At 36.0% G+C, this 8,755-nt stretch overlaps 1 long non-coding RNA gene across 1 annotated transcript; it reads left to right on the plus strand.

The window, feature by feature from the left end:
- The first annotated feature begins 1,770 nt into the window (after window positions 1–1,770).
- LOC116192799 lies at window positions 1,771–5,332 on the plus strand. The gene is made up of 2 exons (XR_004154151.1): window positions 1,771–2,300; window positions 4,644–5,332. It is a non-coding gene; the product is annotated as an uncharacterized LOC116192799 (long non-coding RNA).
- Window positions 5,333–8,755: the final 3,423 nt, after the last annotated feature.

The raw sequence follows: 8,755 nt of genomic DNA on the forward strand, positions 1-8,755 counted from the left end.
GTGCCCGGCGGCATCTCGTTGTCTATTGTAGCTATCTCTCAAACCCCGTCTCAGGCAGATAAGTCCGATTGAAGAGTTGCTACCTTCGCGAGCTCGGCGGGGAGGATCATCCCAAGCTCAAGAGTTGGTCCATTGCGATTCATTGCCGTCTGCTTCCCTCGATCTCCTGCTCGAGTGCGCAATTCGATTCATCAACTTCTGTGACTTTGGACAGATGTTATGATTTTCTCCGTTAATGTCTGTATTTCCATGACCGACATTGCGATTCATTTTCATCCGGTCCCCTCGCTCTTCAACTTGGGTGCGTGATTTGATTCGTCAGCTTCTGTGACTTTGGACAGATGTTGCGATTTTCTCCGTCAATATCTGTTATCCCCTAACAGACATTGTGATTCTTCCCCGCCAGCTCCCTCGCTCTTATGCTTGGATGCGCGATTCGATCAGTCAATGCCTGTACTTCCATGACATACATTGCTATTCATTTTCGTTAGCTCCCTTCCTCCTACACTCGGGTGCTACGATTCATTGTTGTCAATGCCTGTACTTCCATGACAGACATTGCGATTCATTTCGGTCAGCTCCCTTGCTCTCATGCTCTAGTGCCGCGATTCGAAAAATAATTGGCTCTATAACAGTTCTAATTTGCGTCAATTGAGACCGAGTCTCAATAAAAATCGATATCGATCCTTCGACACGCGTCGATCGTAATTGCTCAATTATTTTCGAAATTCAATCTTTTCAATCGGATATCCAAAAAAATAATTTGAGACCACTACCGTGTTCAAAAGAATTGGAATATCAACATTATGCCGAAAAAAATATTTTTTTAGTTTCGAGTATCGTTTCAAATTTTGTGAAATCAAAATGAACACACTTAAAGCTCGAAATTCTCGTCTTTTCAATCGGATATTTGAAAAATAATTTGGGACCACCATTGTGTTTAGAAATTCGAGGATCAACATTATGCAGGAAAATATTTTTTTGCCACGAGTTTCGTTCCGGATTTTGAAAATCGAAATCGACGCATGTAAATCCCGAAAATGTCCCGTAAAGTTTTTTTTCTTTTTCTTTTTTTTTCCTTAAAAATCAAAATTTGAGTTAAATTAAAGAAACGCCTAGGTTCAAAAAACAGTGAATGTATCAAGAGAATCTAGTCGGGTCCTCTTTGAGGTCCTCAAGTGCCAATGGACCAAAAGGGGTTATGACATAATGCACGCGAGATTAAGATTGTGTACATATTTAGAAAATTCAAGATTGTTTTAAAGTTTTGATCTGACTTTTAAAACCTTTTTAGAATCTATTGATTTAGTAAATGAGAATGGAAGAGATTTTTTAGATAATAGAGTAGTGAGTTTTATTAATTTTAGTTTTTAATTTTAAAATTTTCCTGAAAAATTGGAGAGATTTAAAGAATTTGTCTATAGAATAAATTTTAATTTTAACTTTAGAAAAAGTGATAGCGGCTAGAAAATGAAGGGCATGTTTGGCTCACTAGAGTCCAGATTCCATTCCCTACGTATTCCGTGGGGAATATGCATTCTTTAGTTTGGGAAGCCAGTCATGCGGAATAGGAATTCCCGGTCGGACCTCCCATCATGCTTTCATGCTGAATAATCATTCATCCCATGGACATGGTGAATAGCTACTCCATGTTAACCTCTCATCAGGAATAGAGGTGAAAACCCGAATATACCCTCCAATTTCTTCTATAATTACAAAGCTGGCAACCTAATCACGATTGTTTGTTTTACTCCTCCATTCACTGCCAGAGCAAACCCTAGATCCGTTTGTGCAGAAAGACCTCTGATAGCCTTGACGAAGACGAGATTGATGTTGGGATCGTCGATCTAACTAGTCAAACTACCCGGTACTCGAGATCCACGGTGGTATCGTGTATGCTGTCACACTTCGTGCCTTCCAAAGGTGCCTAGAGGACGGGCCAAATGTAGCAGAGCGACAACTCGGGAGTGGACTCCCTATTAGCAGGGGGCAGGAGACGGCCATCTTGAGGCGTATCATGACCTACAAGCAAGATCGGCGAGACTTGTGAAGGCAACTTGATTGGAAGTCAGAGGATCCATAGTACCTGAAGCCCCACGGAACAAAGGAGAAAGGGAAGGAAGGCAAAGCCCTAAGCTTTTTGCCTCTGCTCAAGATCGGAAAAGTTATCTTCTCTTCTCATCTATCGCGATTTCTTTGAGAATCTTCTTTCTTCCTCCAGCATCATCAGCCACTCCTCCGATCCTTGTCTTTCTGATCGCCTGCTGCCTTTTCTCTCTCGAGACTCCGATTGTTCCTAGGTATGTGTTTCTCCGGTCATGCTATTGTACAAATTATTTTCTCTTCTTTGGGGGAGGACAAAAAGAGACATTACAGATGTATCTTCCGTAGCAACAATCAACATATGAAGGTTGATCTTGATCATTTTTATTGTTCCCTGGTTCATGCTTTGTTTACATATGCTAGCTCCATATATTATACCGTACTATGTGGTGTAATTGAATCCTTTTTGCAATTATGGCTCGCTTGAGTTTTCAGAGTAAGAGCAAGAAGAGGAAAATCATTGTTCTAATTGTGTGTATTCAAATTTGTACTATATTAAGAAGTTTGATGGACCTATTATTAGAATTAGCTGCTCTAAATGACCCTAAGCCAAGCATTAGGTCGTATGGGTTAAGCTATTATGCCAGGATGGATCATATTAGGAAGTTTGTGCATGCGGATGATGTGACTTTCACTGAACAACTTAGGATGGATAGAAATGCATGTTTCAAATTGTGTCATATGTTTCAAGATATTGGGGGTTTGAAAAGTATCAGGAATATGCATGTTGATGAGCAAGTGACAATGTTCTTGTATGTTTTGGCTCATCATTTCAAGAATCGAATCATTAAACACCAATTTGATAGACCGGGTGAAACTGTAAGCCGATATTTCCATAATGTTCTCAAAGCAACTTTGCGTCTACAAGCTTATTTGAATAAGAAGCCCCAACCAATAGCTGCTAACTCCCTGGACCAACATTGGAAGTAGTTTAAGGTAGTCAAACTAATGCTAAATTTTCTCAAATTAGGGAGCTAATATGGTACTAACATTATATTTTGGTTCTTTTAGAATTGTTTAGGTGCTCTAGACAGGAATTATATCAAAATCAGAGCGCCCTTGGTTGATAAACCTAGATACATAATTCGTAAAGGTGACATAGCAACCAATGTGTTAGGAGTTTGTACTTTATATATGCAATTCACATATGTTTTTCCCGAACGGGAGGGTTCTGCAACTGATGTAAGAGTACTATGAGATGTTCTTTTTGGGGAACATAGACTTAGGGTGCCTACTAGTGAGTATAATAATTTTTTGACATTGATAATATTAAAAGGTAAGCTCAATAACATACAAGGTGATATAGGTTTTTTTCCCCCCTTCTAATATAGGTTGTTATTATCTCGTTGATGTTGGTTATACAAACTATGAGGGATTTTTGGCACCCTTTAGAGGTAAAAGGTATCACCTCAATGAGTGGCGCCAAGAACATCGACCGAGAAATGATGAGGAGCTTTTCAATTTGAGACATGCATATGCTTGTAATGTTATTGAGAGGTGTTTCGGCTTGCTTAAGTTTCGATGGGCTATTGTTAGGGGTCCGTCATTTTATCCCGTTAGAGTGCATAATGGAATTATAATTACTTGCTGTCTACTTCATAATTTTATTAGGAGAGAAATGACTTTTGATCCTATGGAAGACCATCTAAATGAAATGGTTAGTGACAACTATAATGAGGATGCTGATCATATTTTTTATATTCAAACATTAAATGCCTGGAGTAATTGAAGGAAACAGTTGGCAAGTGAGATGTTTAATGAGTGGAACTCCTCGACTACTTAATTATATGTTGTGGTTGGGAGTTCTAATGTAAATTTTGACTAGTAGTTTTTCATTTGTTTTGGGATTTGTATATAGTATTCTAATTGCTTTCTGAAGATGATGTAGAACTTGTGTTAGATTATTATGTAGATTTTTATGGTGATGTCATGAATTTATTTCAATGCACATGTTTATAAATTTAGGAAGTTTCCATTTCCCCTTTCATATGTACATATATATTTTTTTATGCATATATTCACTTAATACAGCTCCTGAAAACATTACTATATAATCATTCTATAATAATTTATAACATGTATTTGCTATTGATATAGAAAATGAAAGGGAGTTCAGCTTCTGTTAATTCCTAGGTAACTAAGCAAGGGAAAAGAAAATGGACTCTGGCTGAGGATGTAGCTCTTATATCTTGCATGATTGATCTTAGGAATATGGGCACTCACATTGCCAACATAGAGTTTAAGTCGGGCTACTTGCCAGAACTTGAAAAAATGCTTTGGGAAAAGCTGCCAAATTGCAGTATAAAAGCGAGACCTCACATTGAATCTTGACTGAAGATATTGAAAAAAGAATGGCCTATCATGTATGATATGATGATAAATGCATTAGGCTTTGGATGAGATTCAACAAGTAAGATGGTAACAGCGGAAGAAGATGTTTGGGAGGCTTATGTTGCAATTATACTTTTATATATTTATTGTTATATTTATCTACATGTAGATTGATGATGTTACTAATGTTCTCGTGTTCCTATTTTCAGACTCACAAAGAAGTCACTCCATTGAGACTTAAAAGTTTTCCCATTTCGAAGAATTATCTTTGATATATGCGAATGATCGAGCTACTGGAAATGATGCTTAAACTGCTGAAGATATTCTCAAAGAGATGGAGCTTGAAGATATGACAAATGAAGGAGAAACTAAGGTTAATATATTAAATTAAAATGAATCCTCTAATGCGAATACCCCCACATCAAAAGACGTTTTGCGTGCTCATTTGCCACCTCGAGAGGAACCAGAAAGTGCTTCTTCGGGAAGAAAGAGGAAAAAGAATCAAGCTGACTTATTAACAATTTATGAGGTCGTGAACACTATGGCAACTGATATGAAAGAGTCTTGTGTGATACTCTCAAAGTGTGTTTACTCTGACATTGTTCAAGAAAAGTTCCCTCAACTTCTGGGAGCACTTTGTAGTGTTGATGGCCTTGCTTTAGTACAAGTGTGCATGGCTATTCGAAAGTCCTGCTATTTTTTGGTACCGACTCTGAAGACCGCTTGGAAATTGTTCATGATTTCCTTGCAAATGATTAAAGAAGGGCCACAAGTTGAACTTCTTCGTGGAGCTTTTTTGGGCTCTTGCTGTTAAGGTAAAAATAAAATTGCTCTAATGCTGAAATAATAGTTTGGTTCTTTTTTGCAATAATAATAGTATGAAGGTGATTTGGTTTTTTTTTTGGCAATTTTCTTTTGAGTGGTGTGATAATTGGTACAATGGAAGAAGTTATGAAGTTTCTTTGGTGTCACTACTCCCTTATGTTGGTGGAAAAATGAAGTAAAATTTGTAGGTGATGTTTTGTCAAAGTATGTATGCGAAGCAATGTACCAGGCTGGTAGTGTTGCTGGAATTATGATTAGTATAGCTCTTATACCTTTTTGAAATGTGTACATAGATGCAGAAAATGACGCAATTGTTTTGTAAACTTATCGCTCCTGAGCATTAATTCTTATTATTATTGGGGGTAGAAGATTAGTTATGGTGTAAAACATGGTAAGAAGTTTGTATATAAGCTTTTATGGTTAATTTAGTATCGTTACTTTGTCGAAAATATGTTTTTATGTGGAGGTTGTTCCAAGCAGGGTTATTTACCATTAGAGGCACTACCCTTAAGTGATCATTATTTTTATTAGTTTATATATTTTTTCATAAAAATTAAAATAATATTTTTTATAATTTTATATAATTTTTATTAATATTTATTATAATAGTAATTCCTATATTAAAATAATTATTCTTTACTGATTATTTCATTAATTTTATTAAGAGGATAATTTTATTAATTATTAAAATAATTATGCTTATTAATTTATTAAAATAGTAATTTTTAATAATTATAATTAATAAAAATAATATTTCTATTCATTATTATTAATAATTTTATTAGTTTTTATTAAAATAATTACATTTACTAATAATTAAAATTTTAATTTTCTTTAATTAAAATAATTATTTTTATTAAAATAATTACTTTTATTAATTATTTAAAATGTTTATTTTTTATTAATTTTAAAAATTTTCATTAAAGTTATCTATTTATCATATTGAAGGTTGTTAGTTTGGCATGAAGGGTATTTTTGTTTTTTCGTTGTATTTCTCTTCTTTCCATTTATTATTCAAGCCAACCAAATTTGAGAATTATAATTCTCAATTTCGTTATTCCCTTCAACCAAACAAATAAAATTTCATCGAAATTTCTATTCTATTTTCTGTCTATTCTAATGCTTGTATATTCTATTATGTATCAATTTTATTTTAGCAAACCAAACGTAGCCTCAAGGAATTGTGCAGGGATAACATTTGAAGAGATGGCCTAATGATAATTCTACCAATTTTGAGGTGTATTATTTACTTTTAGCAACTATATAATGTCAAATATTTTTTAATTCTTCCTTTTTTTTGAGTGAATGTAAGCTTTATGAGAAAAACGAGTGAATATAAACTCTTCTATAGAATAAAGAAAATACTTCATGTACCATATTCAAATTCACAAGCTAGGATTGTCTCACATTACCTAATACATTTATATTAGCCCTCGCACACCGTCATTGCTCCCACGCCTGGGAGCAAACTCAATTATCTAGTTAACAGTTCAAATCATTGCATTATTGTCGTTCATATTTTGCTTATACTTAATTATTTCTTTACACATTTCTGTTAAGGCAGGTATACCGATTAAAATGTGAATAACAATATTGCAATTGAAAGGAAAAAGTACCCAGTGTTTGGCCTTATTCGGTACTTATCTCTTCAATATCTAATATGTTCAATATATCAGGCCAAGCCAACTAGCTAGGGGTGTAAAAGGGTGAATAGGTTCAATTTTTTAAAATAAAATTTCGGTTTCTGTTCTTTTTCGAATTAATATTCTTAAGACAAAAGCCCACCCGTAAACCTTTTGGGAATAAGAAAATTTTGAACACCCACCATTTTAGGGTATGTTTGGTTTTAGAGTTTTTTTTTTTTAATTCTACTCCACTTAACTCCATTTATTTTCACAATACAATTATTACTTTTTCTTTTTTCTTCAATTTTTTTAACCATTTAATTCAATTTTTAATACCAAATTCTCTCAACTATTCATTACTTTTTTTCACAAATCAACAATACAATCATTACTTCTTCTCAACTATTTATTACTTTTTTTCCCACTTTTTTTTCCATAATTTAACAATACAATCATTACAACCCCAAATAAATATAATTATTTATAGTTGTAATGAAGTGGAGTTAAACTCCAATTCATTCTCAAAACAAGGCCTTAGGCTATGTTTGGTTCACAGGATTAGGTGGGAACATAATAACTATTCCGTACGTAATAGATTTTCCGTCGTTTGGTTTAACGGAAGGCGAAATAGCTATTCCGACCCGGAAAACATATCTGGTTTATATGCGGAACATGGGTGTAGCCTGTCACGGTCTGGATTGGGATTTTCGGATCCGAAAATGGAGGCGAAAGGACAAAAATACCCTCATCTTCTTTCAATAATTACAACGCATGCCATCCTCTAAAATCCTCAGAACTCCAGCAAAAGAACAACCTCATCTCGACATTTCCCTTTCGGAAGAAAATTCGAAACCCTAGCAGAGCTCCAGCAGCATTTTGTCATCGATTCGTCGAGTTTTTTTTTTGTCGATTTGTCCTTCTCGTAGAGGAAAAGGGGTGGGCAACACTCCATTGCGAAGTTGGATTGAGTCGGAGGAGAGATGGAAGCTCGCGGACCTCCCTTGAGCAGAAGCAGGTAGGGTTCGAATCCCCTTTAATTTCACCCATTATTGACTAAGCTTGAACCTTTCACCTGCTAATCAAGCCTAAAGCCCCTCTATGGGTCTTCATCTCTTGGCCATTTCCACGCAAAATGCTGCCAAAAATCCCCCCTTTGCTCGCCATTTCGGTGCTCTTCTTCCTCCCATTCTCCACCCCAGATCTGGCCTCCGACGGGGCGGCCCTGCTCGCCCTCAAGGCCGTCGTCGGCGGGAGGTCTTTGCTCTGGAATGTGAACCAGCAGAGCTCCTGTTCTTGGGCTGGAGTTCAATGCGAATCCAACAGGGTAAGAGCAAGATGAGGTACCGACATAAAAAAAAAAGTTGATTCTACCCCTAGTTCGCTCTCCCCACAAAACACAGTCGCATTCCCCGTCGAAATTGGTTCCTTTTTTGTCTCGCATTTCTCATTGAACATGAATTTTTTTTTTTGCAGAAGGAGCCTCTGCAATCCATCTCCGTCTCGGTTTCTGTCTCCTGACCTACAGACAAGACCTCCGAACAACGGAATCCGTCTCCAACTGCGACGGCAGCTTCATCCTCGACTTCCAATAGTAGCATCAGCAAGAGAATAGGTATTCTGTCGACCTCAGCTAGTCTGTCTCTGTCTGATTTGTGTTGTTGCTGAGCATCCAGAGTGATTTTTTAGTTTGATTCTTGGTTATCTGTTGGATGATTGAGGCAATTTTGTGGAAGTGATTTCTGTATTAGTTGATGGCAAATGTCTGCAGTTGAATATGGTTGAGCTGTTGGCATGTGGATAAGAATTTTGCATCCTGTGACAGATAGTTGAACGTTCTGTTGATAAATGGAATTGATTTCTATTTTGGTTGA

The sequence above is a fragment of the Punica granatum genome, chromosome 1, assembly GCF_007655135.1.
Source record: "Punica granatum isolate Tunisia-2019 chromosome 1, ASM765513v2, whole genome shotgun sequence".
Lineage (NCBI taxonomy): Eukaryota > Viridiplantae > Streptophyta > Magnoliopsida > Myrtales > Lythraceae > Punica > Punica granatum.